A 15,483-nucleotide genomic window follows, 5' to 3' on the forward strand; every position below is an offset into this window, starting at 1 on the left:
CTTGACAGCCACTGGTGGAGAATGCCAAAGCCAAGAAAAATGTTTGTGAAGTCTGAGCCTTCCAGATTTTCTTCTCTTGTCAGCAAAAACAGTTAGATTTAGGGACCTGTAGTTAGCAGTGAGATTTAAGATGTTTACTCACACAAATCAAAAAGCACAGGTCTTCTTGGGTTAACCAGGACAAATTTATGATGGAGAAATTATGTTTAAAAAAAGAGAGAGAGAGAGAGAGAGAGAGACTGTGCATTGAGCTAAGATTCTTCTGCCGGCAGGATAATTTTTCCTTCTGAAATTTTGAATTTCTCATCAAGGTGAAAGGTGCTGTGGGTGACCTTGTTTATGACGGAGAAAGCAATAAATTTGCCAAGTGAAGTTCTTCCCTGGAAGTTCATCTGTTGCTGACTTTTGTTGCAGAGCTGCTTTGATTTATCCGCGAGGCAAACTTCGCCGACACGCGGGATGATTAAACTGGCCAGTGGCTGAAGTCGGATGCAGGGTAATCCTGACCGGGCTGAGCCACACGGCTGGGGCTGGCTTTCTCCAGCAGGGCCCGCTGACCCTGGCCAGGTGTTAGGAGAAGATTTATAGCACGGATGGAAAAACAAAGAAGAGCCACGGAAATGGACAAAATAAATTCCCATCTTGAAATCAGTCAAGGCCAGAGTCTGAAGGAACCTGGTGTAAAAACGAGCGTCTTGCCAACATTTTCTAAGTGATTTGCAAAAACATGCTTTAAAGCACATAATACATTTGTGTAAAAACATGATCAGGCCTTAGCTGTGGAAACTCGGAGCAAAGGCAGTAAAAGTATGGATTGTGAAAGTATGGGTAGGTTGGCCAATCCACTCACTTAGCACCCTTCGTTGGGCACGATTTACGTTACTAGGCAGTCCGCTGGGCTCGTGAAAACACAGAGTCTAAAAGGCACTTCTTGCCCCTAAGAAGTTCATAGTCTTGTAGGGGAGTGCAGTCAGCGGAATAAGGCTCCCCCAAATATCCTGATCCTGTACATGTTACCTTCTATTGCAAAAGTGACTTTGCAGGTGTAAGTGAGTGAAGGATGTTGAATTGGGGAGGTTATCCTGGGTTGTGTGGATGGGCTGTAACTGGGATCAGCGTCTCTGTATGAGGGAGGCAGAGGGAGATGCGGCCAGAGAAGACGACAGCCGCTCAACCCCGGAGCCAGAGGTTATGCTGTTAGCTCTGCAGACGGAGAGAGGGGCCTTGAGCCAAAGAGCGTGTGTCTAGAAGCCGGGAAAGAGAGCGCGGCCTTGCCAGCACTTTGGTTTGGTCCAGTGAAACCCAGTTTACATTTCTGACCTCCAGAACCATAAGGGAATAAATCTGTGTTGTTTTCAAGCCACCAAGTTTGTGATAACTTGTTAGAGTTGCAGCGGGAAACTCATACAGAGAGTTAGACTATCTCTGTCTACACAGGGTCACTTTAAGGAATGTCCTGCTGCTTTTCAGATAATGTTTATCATCTAAGGGATGATAAATAAAACATTTCCACTGTTTATGGCTTCGGCTTTAATTAACAATCGGGAGCCCACATTCAAATGCCTGAGGCTGTCAGGGGGAGGGTAGCGATTACAGATGACAGCCCTTGTTAGAAGGTTTTAGTAAAGCAGTGAGGAGGGAGGGCCGTGGGAGACTCACCAGGTCAGGTCTCCATTCTGGGAGATGTATGACGTCAAGAGATTGGTTTTCAAAGAAACAAATAGATTGAAACTTAGGCGTGCAGGCAGATTTTCTTTGTCAAATGTCCATTTGGGATATTGCCCAGTGACTCCAACCATCTTGCTATTACTTAGAAACGAGTTGTATCTTCCCCCTCAGAGCCTTCAAGTCTCCTCACGGTGCCAACTCTATCACCCGATGGAGATTCCGATTTTTGGCGGTAACTCCAAATTGTCTCTGAAGTCCAGTGATTAGCTGAGGTACGAAGTTGTCTCTTGCCATTTGGGTTAAAAATTGGGTAAAGACAAACTAGTTCACACATGCAAACAGACCCCACGCGGGGCGTGACTCTGATGAAGTACTTGTGTGTGTGTGGCGGAGGGGGGGCTGTGTTTGTGTGGGATAGTTCACTGAATTCAAGTCACCACACGCTGTACAAAGCTTGTTGCTTTCTGCCTCACCAAGAAGGAAAGTAACCTGCCAATTAAACAGCAGCATGATTCTTTTCTAGAATTTTTACCTTATGGTTATTTATCAAAAGAGATATTTTAGCCTATTTCGACAGATTTATTTGTTTATTTATTTATTTATTTTTACTTATCACTCTGTGCATGTCTGAAAAAGAAAATGTAGGTAAAATCGGAGGAGACAGTCCCGAAACATCTTCTCCCTCAGAGTCTGAGTCCTGTGAATCATGTTTGACTCACAGCCTCTAATTTCCAGGCTGGGCAGCACAGTGTGCCCGTGGGCTGTGAAGGCGCCTTCTAGAAAAGAGCGCTCCACCACATCCCGGGGGCTTTCCTCCACGCCTTGTGTGCCCCCTGTGCAGACTGGATGCCGGCGGTCCTTCCTCTGACCATGAACATTTGCTCTGCGGACAGCACTCGTGCTTCGGCTGCTCTCTTTCCATGCCCTTCTGCGTCCCCCACAACATTCCATGTTAACATAGAATCATAATGTCACGAATAGACTTTTTTCTAAAGAGCTGTTTCCAGTTTATAGAAGAATTGGGCAGAAGGTACGGAGTTCCCTGTACGTCCCCATGTGATCTTTCTGCAGACATCTAAGCCACGCGGGGAGGCTGGACAATGCCCCTCGGAGGAAGGGAGATTGGGCTGGCTGTCGAGACGGGCTCTGCACACAGTCGGCTGGTGGCAAGTGCCTCGTGAGCAGCGCATGGCCGAGGGCAGGACTGTAAGAAATCCCAACTTCAGAGGGGTTAGCAGGTGACAAAGTGTGCCTGTTGGAATTGCTGGAATGTATTGCCTTTGCTTAAGGTTGTGCAGTTTGAAATCTGTGTATAGCATCTCTGTGAGCGGCTTATTACAGCTATTGTTATTTACCGTGTTATGAATAAACCGTGTTATGAATAAATGACCGCTTAGAAAGGAAACGGATTTGTTCAAGGTCACGCACCCTCAGGGCCATTGACCGTGGCCCAGGGTCAGTAGGGCAATCACTCTGACTTTTTTCTTCTCATGGAGATAGGATGCATTGCAGCATTGCCATGCACCACAGTTTTTGAGAAACAGGAACCCGTGCACACAAATTTAATGTAGGAAGACAAATACTCTTCCTCTTGATGCTGATTCCTGCGTGGTTGGTGATGGCTGCCAAGAAGGCATTTATGCAGGTAAAAGTTCAGTGGGATAGAAAGGGTCTTTGGATGTTCAGTTTAGATTTTCAAATGGTAATTGACTTTTCAGACAATGAAGGACAGTTCTGTTTCCTTCCTTTGCTCTCTTCTACTTGCTAATTTATCCTCAAATGTTATCCCTAGTAGGAAGGAACCTGAGGTTTTTTTTTTTTTTAAAGGTCTTTAAAACACTTTCATTTAAAAACCTAATTTGCAAGGACTATTGATTTAATTGGCCTGAGGTCATTTGCTGGATTACTAATGTCCCTGTGCTCTCTCCTGGAAGTAGACATGTGGGAATTATTGCGGAAGGAGGGTTTATTAGCTTAGCTCCTGTGAAGGATTCAGCTAAGGTCTCCTGGTGGTATCTGCCCAGCCTTTCTGTCTGCATTCAACTACGATGGACCTCTATTTGCTTGAGTCCGACGGAAGGCAGAGAAGTTACCGGCAAGCACTGAAGTATATGACATTCGGAAGAGATGGTGTCCTAGGATAGTGTTTAGCCAGTGAGTTGATGATTTTTGGCTTCCGTAGCTAAAATGGAGAAGTCACGAAGATACAAGTTTCATGGTGGCATATACCTTGGCGAGGTTCTCCATGATCATATGTATGTAACATGGTTGGTTTTGCTGATCTGGCTCACTCATTATTAAGCACAACTAAAAATCAATACTGAAATCTTTTTTCTTATTCGCTAAACTCTGCAGCACTGATGGTCTGGTTACTTTCAACTTCATTCATGTATGATTTCAGCTCTGTTCTGGATTCCATTGACACCACTCTTAGCTGGATCTTACCTGGCCTCTCTGTTTTTATCAGGTTTCTTTTCTTTTTCCCTTACGAGGATCCCTGTAGTCCTTTCTTCTTCTCACTGATCCTTTCTCTGCATGATTGGGTCCTTTTTCATGACTCCACCTAATATCTTTATGTTGATATCTCACACACACACACACACACACACACACTACACACATACACACACTACACACATACACACATGCACACACAGAGAGAGGGGTATATATAGAGAGAGGGAGAAATCTACCCATTCTCAGCCTATTTCCAGATCTCCTGCATATATAACCTCTCCTGAATGTTGCAGAAACTCAGTGTGTCTGGAACTGAGCTGATCATCGAGCCTACAAACTGTAGGCTCGATTTTGGTGCAATTAGGAACATTCAAAGTTACAAACATACAGGAGAAGTATTGTTTAATGGATCTGTTCCAGTACAGAGGGGTGTCCCCAAAGATATACAGCAGGGTTCTTCCTTTATCTTGTCTTTTACTGGTAATTTGGGTATAGATATTGATGGCTGGTTGACCAAATATTTTGGGTGGTATGAAATGTCTTAGGGGGCAGTGAATATGGTAGATGCCAGAATCAAGACCCCAACTGATCTCAATTGGCTTTAATGATTGGCCAATCTTAACAAAATAAAGTTTAATGGGGACAAATATAAAGTTTTGTCTTGTGTCCAAAAAAATCCAACTGTACGAGTAGAGAATAGAAGAGATATGACTGAACCAATATCAGATGTGAAAAATATATAGTTTTTGTGTTTTGTTGGCTGTAGCTTCAACATGAATTGGCAGAGTGATGTGTCTGCCTTTAGAGCTTATCTGTTCTGGGGTTGCCTCCCATCTATCACTTAAGAAGAAAATTGACACAATGGGCTGTTATTAGGAAGAAGGTTTTTGACAACACATCCCATGAGGCCTTGGGTAAAAGAACAGAAGCTACTGAGCTTCTCACAGAGACTTTCTTTCTTTTTTTTTTTTTTTTAAGATTTTATTTATTCAGCAGAGATAGAGACAGCCAGCGAGAGAGGGAACACAAGCAGGGGGAGTGGGAGAGGAAGAAGCAGGCTCATAGCGGAGGATCTGATGTGGGGCTCGATCCCATAACACCGGGATCACGCCCTGAGCTGAAGGCAGACGCTTAACCGCTGTGCTACCCAGGCGCCCCTCAAAGAGACTTTCTTGAATCAAAAAGAATGGCAGAAGTAATACCTTGTTATGGACAATCATGTATCTGGCAATAGGGTGGGGAAACACCAGGGGCCCAGGAGGGAGGGGTGAATAGAAGGGCTCACCGCTTAGCCCATCAGTGTTTTGCAGAGAGTCTTTTTCATTGGCTAAGCGGCTAGTTGACTCCTGCCAGCTATCTCTTGCCATCACCTCGGAGCACATTATTGATTAAAATATAACTGGCTCTTATAACTGATTAAATATAATAGGTCCCCAAAGGGAGGAAACCCCAAGGTGGGCTCTTGGGCAGAGGAAGGAAGGTGAGGACCTCTCCGTGGAATCAAAGCACAGGTAGGGGCTGAAAATCACTTTCTTTGTTAGGGAACAGATCCACAATTTCTCCGATTGCACTTCTTTTCCACTCTCAGAACCTTCTAGAGTAGATGGGTATAAAAGAAATAACTAATGGCTGTAAAAATAGCACTACCATTTGATTTTTATAACAAGACCACATGTAGACAGGCTGCTGTGGAGAAAACCCAGGAGAGAGGTTAAAAAATCCATCCAAGGCTACTCGTTGGTGACAAATGTGGATCATTTAACCCTCGGCTCCAGGACTGTAGCCTATTTGGCTCGTCAAGGTGCAGTGGAGTGGGCTGAGGCTGGCGGTCCTGGAGAACATAACCCTCAGCTGGGTCTCTGCGTCAGAGAGGAGTTATTTCTCTTCAACTAGAAACACTGACCTCCTGATGGTCAGGTAGTTTCCAGATGGACGTAGCAGGAGTAGGCAGTCTGATGCCTCTTCTGGGCTCCTGGGTGGCGCGGGCACTTGGACAGCTGCCTGCCGCTGCCCTCCCGGCTCACGGAGCAGTTGATGGAGGCTTCTGAGCTCGCTGCCGCTGGAACAACTTAAGGGGACTTGCATTCTCTGAAGCTCCGCGATGGTAAGTGTATGGATTTCCTGGGGCTGCCATCGCAACGTGCCACTGGTCGGTGGGCGTAAACCAGGGACGTTCACTTTCTCACTGTTCTGGAGGCCAGAAGTCTGAGATCAAGGTGTGGGCAGGGCTGTGCTCTAAGACCTTCCTCTTCTCTCTTAGCTTCTGGTGGTGCCGATGTGTTTTTGGAGTAGTGTGGTTGAGCTTTGGGGCCGAAGGTCAAAAAAGAATTCCTGAGGCATCTTGGTGCAGAAATTGGAAAGGGCTGCTGCCTCAGGATTGTGAGGAGCAAGTGGTTATACATCTTGGGGTTGGGAAAAGTAAAGATAAGGGAAGTTCCAAAAGGACTTTGATCTGCTAAAGAAGGCTCCCAGGATCCTGGAGGCCTGGCTATTGTCAAGCTAAGGTTGCTTTTCCCTCCAGCAAAGTATTAACATGAAGACCTTGGGAGCTGCCGGCAGGAGTTCATACTCTGCCTGCTGCTAGCAACTCCCAAGGGCTGCAGGTGATAAGGACATTTAATCTTATCTACATTCCTTCTGCCTCTGTTTCCCCACGTCAGTGCCGTCAATCCTTGGCATTCCTAGGCTGGCTGCCGCTCGCTCCAATCTCGCGTCTGGGATAGTGGGGCCTTCTCCCCAGTGTGTGTGTCCGAATCTCTCCTTCCTTATGAGGTCACCAATCACTGGATGAAGGGCCAACTCTAATCTAGCATGCCCTTACCTTGATTACATCTGCGGAGCCCCTTGGCCACGAAAGGGAACGTATTCGAAGGTGCTAGGGATTAGCATGGGGCCCTCTGTGCAGGACACTGATCTGCTTCCTGCACACCCAACATCAGAGCAGAGAACCACGTAAGAGCAACAACACAACGCCCATCGTGGTGCCTTTCCCATAACGGACTCTGGATATGTCTTTTTGAATCGGATTAGAATGTATGTAGATCTGTCGCTCTCAAGTTCCCCTCAGGAGGAGGCAAGCTTGCTGGGAGCATGTTGACCTTCCTGCCTTGGAAAGCGCGGGGGGGGGGGGGGCGCTGGGTCAACCCCATGCGCTGTGAGGTGGGAGCTGAGATTTCCAAGGGGACAGTGATCGAGGGCTTTGGGGAGAAAACTTTAGTGCAGGTGTAAAGCAGAGGGACAACGGCTAAGGCGGCAATCCAGAGCGACAGGGGCGGGAGGCCAGCGAAGGGCGGGGTCTGCAGGGATCAACAGCAACGGTGGTGGTAACAGTAATGCTCTGTGTGAACGGTCATTCTGGTCATTCCGTGCAAGCACTGCGTTAACCGCTGTAATCGTGTTTAACTCTGACAGGAGCCTTGGGAGGTGGGAACCGTGAGCGTCCTCATCACACGGATGAAGAAACTGAGGTGTAGAGAAAACAGAAATAGCTTGCCAAAGGTCAGGAGCTAGCAGGGGCAGAGTCAGGATTGGAGTTGAAGTCAGTTCAACTCCTGAGTCCAGAAGATCAAGCCGTGTTCACAAGCGTCGGTCCCACTTTGGGAAATGTCCCGAGTCTGTGTATGGTACCTGACACTTTTCCCATGGGGCGGCCCCAGCACGCAAGCCTTAGGGGACCGGACCCAACAGGCTGGTTTTATTTGCACTAAATTCCGACCAGCTGCACTGACTACAGTTGAGATCATTGAGAATAATTTGGTGGGCATCATAACAATCAGTTCTTTTATTATTATTTTTGTTGTTTTCCATTGGCGAATCATCTCTTACAGTGTTTTTTTCTTACAGTTTTATTGAGACATAATTGACTTACATAGGATTAAGGTATACGGCATAATGACTTGGCATCCGTATATTGCAAAATGATTACACAGTGTTAACACTGATCTCCTAGAGTTACAAAAAACTTATTTTTCTGTAGTGTGATTTGCATCTCTGGTCAATCAGTGGCTTCTAAATTAAGTCCAGTTTTGGCTTGCCTCATAACAGTCCGTTCTTCTATAATTATTATTATTTGTCTTGTTGTTATTTTCCACTGGCAAAACTTCTCTTATAGTGTTATTTGCAGCTCTGATCAATTGATGGCTTCTAAATGAAGTCCGCTCCGGGCTGGCTGTTAGGAATTCTGCTGGAGCTGCCAGTTGCATTTTGGCAAGAGCACCCAACGGGGGTGTGTGTGTGTGTGTGTGTGTGTGCCCCCTGTATTAGCATTTTAATTGCCGGCTGATTGCTTTCCTGTTGCAGAACTCAGCCCACAAAGGTATATAGCAAGCAAGTTTCAATTAATTCTTATCCTGTGATTTACTGGCCCTATAAAGCACATCTCCCTGTAGCACTTGGAAAGCAATATCCTTAATGTACTGAAAGCCATACAGAACATTAAGGAAGAAGAATTGCCTTTACTAAAGTGTGGGCATCTGGGGTCTCGAGGAAAAGTCCCGTTTGAATGATAGTACATTTTCTTGGGTGGGTTCTCATGGGAACAAAACGACCCAAGCTAAACACCTAGGCTCATCTAAACTCCAGGCTGGGTATTAGCTCCTAAGGCCAGGGCTCAGCAGTAGAATCTGCGAGAGTGTCCACCTTGAGCTGCTTTGTTTCGTAGGGGAGCTTGTGCATCAAAACGACCTTGTGAAGCTCAGCAAACGGATACACCAGGTTCCTAACGTGGGTTATTAGACCTAAGAATTGGGAGCTTGGCACATTCTGGAAACATTTGGGAAAATTCCTGGGCCCCATTGCACAGATGTGTCAGGAGGCGTGGGGCATTGACCCAAAACAGCCTTATGTCCCCTTCTGCTTGACTCACCTTCAGACAGGTTTCTTCCTTACCGTGGGTCCCCAGTTTCCCTCTTCTTAGGTATTTACTCTAGAAAACTTGTAACTGTAAATTCTTTCTCTGCCCCTTGAGATTCCCCAAGCTGATAAAATCGAACACTTAGAATGGGTGAATTAAACCATATGTAAATAATATCTCTATAAACGCCGGGGAAAAGGTGAGTCACTGAGCCTGAATACCAACAAAGGCTGTAGGAAGTAATATCTTAGCGGAGAGAGCACCAGCCGGACTCCGAGGTCAGGTCCCAGCTCTGTGGCTTCCTGTATGTGTGACTTTGGGCAAGTTAGATTCGTCTGCCAAACAGAGACAGTAGCATACCTTCTAGGGCTTCCCTGAGGATGAACCGGACGTCTGCGTGTGAACCACTTCGAACAGTGCTTGTCCCTCTGTGCTGTTTGAGGTTCACCTCTCTCGTTATCTGCTGTGGGCTGCCGGCCAGTTTCTCGAGTCTCGAGGTGAAGGGCAGCCTCTCTGGGGGACGAGAGGAGACGGAGTTGAATGGATGTCCTGTCTTAAAAGGGTCCAGTCTGAAAGCAGATTCCCGGTCTAGAGATGCGGGAGAAGCTGCCGCCAATTTGTAGAGACAGTGTTTTCCTAATACACTGATCCGCCTGTCGTCTAGGGAACCTAGATATTTGGGATGCTGGGGTTTATAAAACCTTGGCCACACCATCTCCAGCAGAGTCTCCCAAATAGCCCTCCTCTGAATCACCGCCTCCCAAGACCTTTAGAGAAAGATTTATTGTTCAGAAAAATTTGGAGCTCACTAGATTAAATGGAGTTTAAAAGGGCTTCTTTATTGCTGAATTCTACAATCCTTCCTTTGCTGATGTACGTTGTAAATCTGCAAAAGGAGGATGAGCTAGGCAGTATTTTCCAAACTTATTTGAATTTGTAATCTCTTTTTCATAGAAAATCTTCCACAGAACAGGGTCTGGGAGAAAGAGGTGCTCTGGAGACATGTAGATTACCTTCACCTACCTCTCTGCATTATGCAGGTAGCAGGGATGCTGGGGAGCCAGAAATGCCCTGGTTCCATCAGGAGGAAACGATTCAGGGACAACAGACTTCCCTAGAGAAGAGAATCCACGTGGCGAGGGACAGTGGAAAGTGTTCTTCTGGTGGAAGGATTTGTCACTCAGTCGCAGAGGCCCCTCATGGAGCCTCTGGGCCCGTGTGAGTGCGTCCGTGGGAGCCACGGGGCAGGTGTGGCTGAGTGAGCGAACCTTGTCGGTTGGACTCGTCTGTTGCTTCAATCAGTTGCTTTCATTGTTAACACTGTCTTGTTTTATGTTTCGTAAGAATTCCGTCATGCTCTGGAGCTGCCCCAGCCCCCGACGGCTCCTTGACTCTCTGGGTACCGAAGTTTCCTGCCACCAAATTAAGCTCTGCTTGAAATGTCTTCCCCCAAGCGCGTTCTTTTTGAGTTAAGTGATTTCTCACTTTCCTGAAGATTCGAAGGTTATGGGGAGGTGATGCCATCTTTGGGCTCTGCTCCCTTCCTGCCAGCCCCTGGCTCGCTAGAGGTGTGATTCTGTCTACGCATCTACCTGTGTTGGTCTCACCTCCTATGCTAAGTATTTTTTAAGATTTTTTTTCCTCCAAGCAAATATAGTTCCTTTCCTAAAAGCATTTCTGAGCCAGCTATTAAAAAGGTCAACATTTCCTCCAGTTAGTTCCTCAGTTAGGATGAGCTAGAAGGCAGAAGCAGCTTCAATATCTGAAGTACGAAGAGACTCGCGTGGGGAATTTAGGATTTTACTGCCTTTATGAGGCTGAGGGAGTGAAGATCAAGGAGGCAATTTTCAGGAAATCTCCAAGTGCAGAGATTGCTGGAAGTCTCACCTCCTGCAGCATTCAGGTGAGTTGGGGGGGGTGGTTCTTGGGAGGCTGCCCGAGATGCCTGGAGGTGCTGGTAATGACTTCAACACAGCTCCAATGAGAGGTGAGGCTGAACCCCACTACTGTTTAATCAGCAACATACAAGCAACCAAGAGTCATGACCTTCTCTTTCCATTCTGCCTGCAAGTTCTGCGTGAGTGCCCCTCGGTGAGGGGATCCGATTGGAGCCTGAGCGGAAAGGGAGTTGGGAGATGTCGTTTCCTGTACAGGGGATGGCTTAGCAGGGGAGGAGGGTGGTGAGGATCAGGAAGCAGAATTGTTCAGATATGATTTCGGAGGGGAAGGACGGGGCAGGGGCATCCGGGCAGGGAGAGCGAGACCCCAGCTCAGGGACCAGCCTGGTCTGAGAGAAGCTGAGGGACCTCTCTCACAAGAGAGGGCTGGGAATTCTGATGGTGACCAGGTTGTGGGGACCCTTGAACCAGCAGGTGGTGACTAGGCACGTCATCAGGAAGATGTACCTGGCAGGGGGAGGGGCGCTGGAGGCCTTGCTCACTGGGCAAGAGCCGGCTGTCCCCCCAAGCACCACTCCAGCCCCTGACGGCTCCTTCCCCAGGGTATGGGTTCTAGGTTTGGAATGTTTTCCTGCCCCTGTCACTGAGGGTGTGATACCTTGAGGGACACAGTGTCCTCTGGGTGGGAGCTGTCAGGGCAGTTGTAAAGCCCTATGCTTTCGTATTTGTGGACCTGCCACCAATTTAACGGGGTCTTGAGCAAGGTCACGAGAAAACAGACTCTTCCTCGATGAATTGCTGGTGCGCAGTATCTGTTGTTGCGTTTGGCAAAATAAATCTGTTTTACTGGCTGTTTGCTTTTGAAAATGAAAGCTCTTGGAAATTACATTTGGTTCAATTTTTCTGTCACCCTTTGAATGGTGACATGTGAGTGTTCTTGGGGATCGGTGCGTTCCTCATTGGGCCCCCCATTCCAACCACATCAACCATCAGCCAGTCAACCAGCCCGTCCCACCAAGCTCGGAAGGGTGGTGCTGCCTTTTGGAAAACCTGGTAGGAATCCAGGTGTAGAACGTTTTGTTATTTCCCACCACGGAGCCTGAGTCCCGCTGCACGACCTCTATGCACATATGTGCACTCAATGGATTACTAATCGAATCTAAATTGTAGATGAATTTTACCCCATGAGCTATGGCCCGCCAGTCCCCACCTGTGAATGGTAGATTTTAAAAAGCTTTGCATGTTGCTCGCAGATTCAACAGCCTATTAGTGAGACTGCCTGTGTTGCCTTTAATTTGATTAAACAAAATGCCTCTTGCAACCATTGATTGAAGGCTTACGATGTGCGTATTCCCATGGCAGGCCTTGTGAGGCCCAGGGTGTCCCTGCGCCCACGGTCCACGCCAGCCACGCCACTGGCCGGTTCACAGAACACTCTCACGCATAGTGTGAAAGCCGCAGGACATCCCTGCCCGCTGAGAAGGGGAGGCGTCAGTTCCTACATTTTGTTAAGATGATAAAATTAAAGCTGAGCAAGCTTAAGGGGCTGTGTGCCTCCATAGAGCCTCTCCGTGGCGGCAAAATTCATGGTCACACTGTTAACATTTAAACAGATTTTATCAAAACTTTGTAATTTTTTAAAATTTAAATTCAATTAGCCAACATATAGTACCTTATTCGTTTTCGATATAATGTTCAATGATTCATTAGTTGTGTATCATACCCAGTGCTCATCACATTTTAAAAATCATCATTAAAGGTATTTCTCAAACACTTACTAGTGTGTAGCCGGGAGGGTGGATAATCTGGACTATTTTGTTACATCTGTTCTCGTGAATATTACACATAAGTTTGTGAAGATTCCCTCCCTCTTTTCCTTCTTCTCCTTCTCCCCCCTGCGCCGTTTCTCTGTCTCTTTCTCTCTCTTTGTCTATCTGTCTCTCTGACTGTCTCTGTCTCTCTCTCTATCTCTGTCTGTCTCTCTCACTGTCTCTCCCTTTCAGTCAACACTTCTCTAGCTTTGGCTGGTGTCACAAGAAGCAGACACGGCGCCTGCCTCTCTGAGAGCTGCTCACGCCCCTAAACACACCCGGCCGTGTCTTTGCGGTGCCCCGAGGCCACAAGATTCATGGCTGTTGGCTTTTGTGTGTTTCCCTCCAGACTTCAAAGGATTGGTTCTCCACTATCCCAGGACTATGCTTCAATGTTTCAAGGCCGCTGCCTGGATCTGCCTTCTCTTTTCTTGGGGTCTTTCTAGCAGCCAGATGGTTAGCTGGCCAAGGCTTTGCTTTCATGGGTGACCCCAACTACTGTTCATTGAGAGCCTGCCCTGCTCACGGTCTGTTCTAGAAGCTGAAGACTAGTGGGAATCCTTGCCGCCACAGAGCACATGCTCTATTGGGAGGAGCCACACGAGGGACTAGTAAGTAACAAAAGTATTTGGTATAACTAAGTATATAAATAAATATTAGTATTTATATGGCAATGAATGCTATGGATAAACAAGGCAGAGAAGAGGGGTGAGGACCATGTGGGTGGGTCCTGTGCTATTTAAAATATGAAAATAGAAAATAGGGTGGTCAGGGAAGCCTCACTAAGCTGGCATCTGAGTGGAGACCTAGGGGAGTATGGGAGCAGACTACGTGCACACATGGGGCAGACTACTCGGGCAGACAGAACAGCATGTGCAGAGGTCCTGGGGTAGGGCATGCTGTCCTGTCCTGGAACAGCAAGGAGGCCTGCATGGCTGGGGAGGACTTAGGAGGGGTGGAGAGTTGGCAGTGAGGTCAGAGAGAGAAGGGGTGAGAGCACTTTGGGGCCTATAGGGCTTTGTAAGAACTTTGGTGTTTCTTCTACGTGGGAAGCTGTCCTAGGCTCTGCCTGAGTGCTAGCCAGAGTCGTTCTCTGGGTGGAGAGCTTTACATCAGATTCTGACCTGACCCAGGGGAAGGCCAGCCATGTTGACCAGAGTCAGTTGTTCCAGGTGAAAAGACTCTCCCTCTTAGTAACTGATTTGGGGCAAATTCTTTACCTCTGTGAGCCTCAGCTTCCTCACCTGTAGAGCAGGGATTATAATAATAGTACCCACTTGTAGGCTCATTCTTTCTGGCTGTTCAGCATCTGAAACTTCTTCCTGAGTTTGGGAAATTCTCTTGGGATTTTTAAGAATTCTCTTAGGAGTCTCAAAAAAAGCAGAGCCTGTCTCCTCCCATAGAAGAGAAATACCAGGTCTTTGCTTTCGGTCTGTCTGTGGGCAGAGGGGGGCAGGATCGCAGGGTTCTTGCCCCCGGAGTCGAAGCATGAAACTCGTGAACACAAAAGGATGAAGAGACGTGGGCGTTTATGAAGTGAAGGTGAGAGCAGAAAGGAAAGAAAACAAGCTCTCTAGAGGGAGCGGGGTCCCGCATGGGCAGCCCCTGGGGGCTGCCACGGGCAGTGTTTTATTGAGGACCGACCAGGAAGCTTGTGGCCTAGAGATTCTGGGGCCGTCTTGGTCTGAGCAAGGACCATTGATAACACCCTTAATAGTTTACTTCTTTGAGGTTTGGTCATTTTCTGTGATTACAATATAGCTGCCAAAAAAATATACCCCCTAACATCCAGGGCCGGGTGTCTGGTATGTTCCCTCATCTCTAGTTTTGTTCGCCTCAGCATTTCTCCACAGCTGGGGTTTCTGTGAGCCTGGTCACGTAGTTCCCTGCATGAACCGAGTCAGGGGAGTCAGGGGCTCCCTCTCTGTCCCTGCCTAGCCCTTAACCCTTTCCTGACTCAAGAGCGCAGGGAAGGGAGTGAGTTTCCATTGGTGAGACACAGCAGCTATCATACAGGGAGGTGTGTGTGTGTGTGTGTGTGTGTGTGTGTGCGTGTTTGTTCATGCATGCCTGTGTGCACGTGTGTGTGTACATGTGTTGGTGACATGTCTTCCATGGGCAAGTCTCCATGACAGGTAGTTGTTAGTTCATAAAGGTTGTTCTGAGTGCGTCACTGAAGGGTGTGTTCACACTGATGAAGGTGTATAAACAGTTTGAGACAAAGATGGTCCCTGATCCATGCTCCTTCTGCCTGGCTCTCCTTACGTGGCTGTTTAAGTCCTAGAATGCTCTGTATAGTGGCTGTTCCTAGGTTGGGGCTTTTTATAAATTGCTGAGAGAATTTGTAGTAAATGTGATGTGTGTAAATTTTTGTGCTGAATTTGAGTGAACTCTACTTCTTGCAGACACACTTAGAAGTGCCCTGAGAACTTTTCATTCTTCAGGTGATTTTAGCGCACAAACCTCCCCATAGAATGCACTGGTCACAACAAATACAGACGGGCGGGCAGCCAGCCAACGGTGAGGTGCCGGTGCGGGGCAGCCAGGCAGGCTCGGCCGAGTGCTCGGCCAAGTGCCTTGTTCTTTCCCCAGCTTCTCCGTGCGAAAGACCCAAGTTGCTGCGTCAGCAGAATGCACCTGACTCTTCCATGGCTTTCTAGAGCTGTTTCTTTACTCCTGGAAATCAGAATGTCCTGCGTGACTGGCCGAGGATCTGCTGTGTGGACGTGCTCTGACTTGGGTGATTTGTTGCAGAAATGCAGGGGCGGTTCCACCTTGGTCTAAGTTGCAAACTCCT

General features: G+C 47.5%; 1 long non-coding RNA gene across 1 annotated transcript in view; it reads left to right on the top strand.

The window, feature by feature from the left end:
• Nucleotides 1-2,308: 2,308 nt before the first annotated feature.
• The window catches only part of LOC125281091 (uncharacterized), a 303,368-nt gene continuing 290,193 nt past the window's right edge, over nucleotides 2,309-15,483 (top strand). Inside the window, exon 1 of the long non-coding RNA XR_007188156.2 lies at nucleotides 2,309-3,313. This is a non-coding gene — a long non-coding RNA (uncharacterized LOC125281091). The remainder of the gene's footprint in view (nucleotides 3,314-15,483) is intronic.

The sequence above is a fragment of the Ursus arctos genome, unplaced genomic scaffold (assembly GCF_023065955.2).
Source record: "Ursus arctos isolate Adak ecotype North America unplaced genomic scaffold, UrsArc2.0 scaffold_3, whole genome shotgun sequence".
NCBI classification, from domain to species: domain Eukaryota; kingdom Metazoa; phylum Chordata; class Mammalia; order Carnivora; family Ursidae; genus Ursus; species Ursus arctos.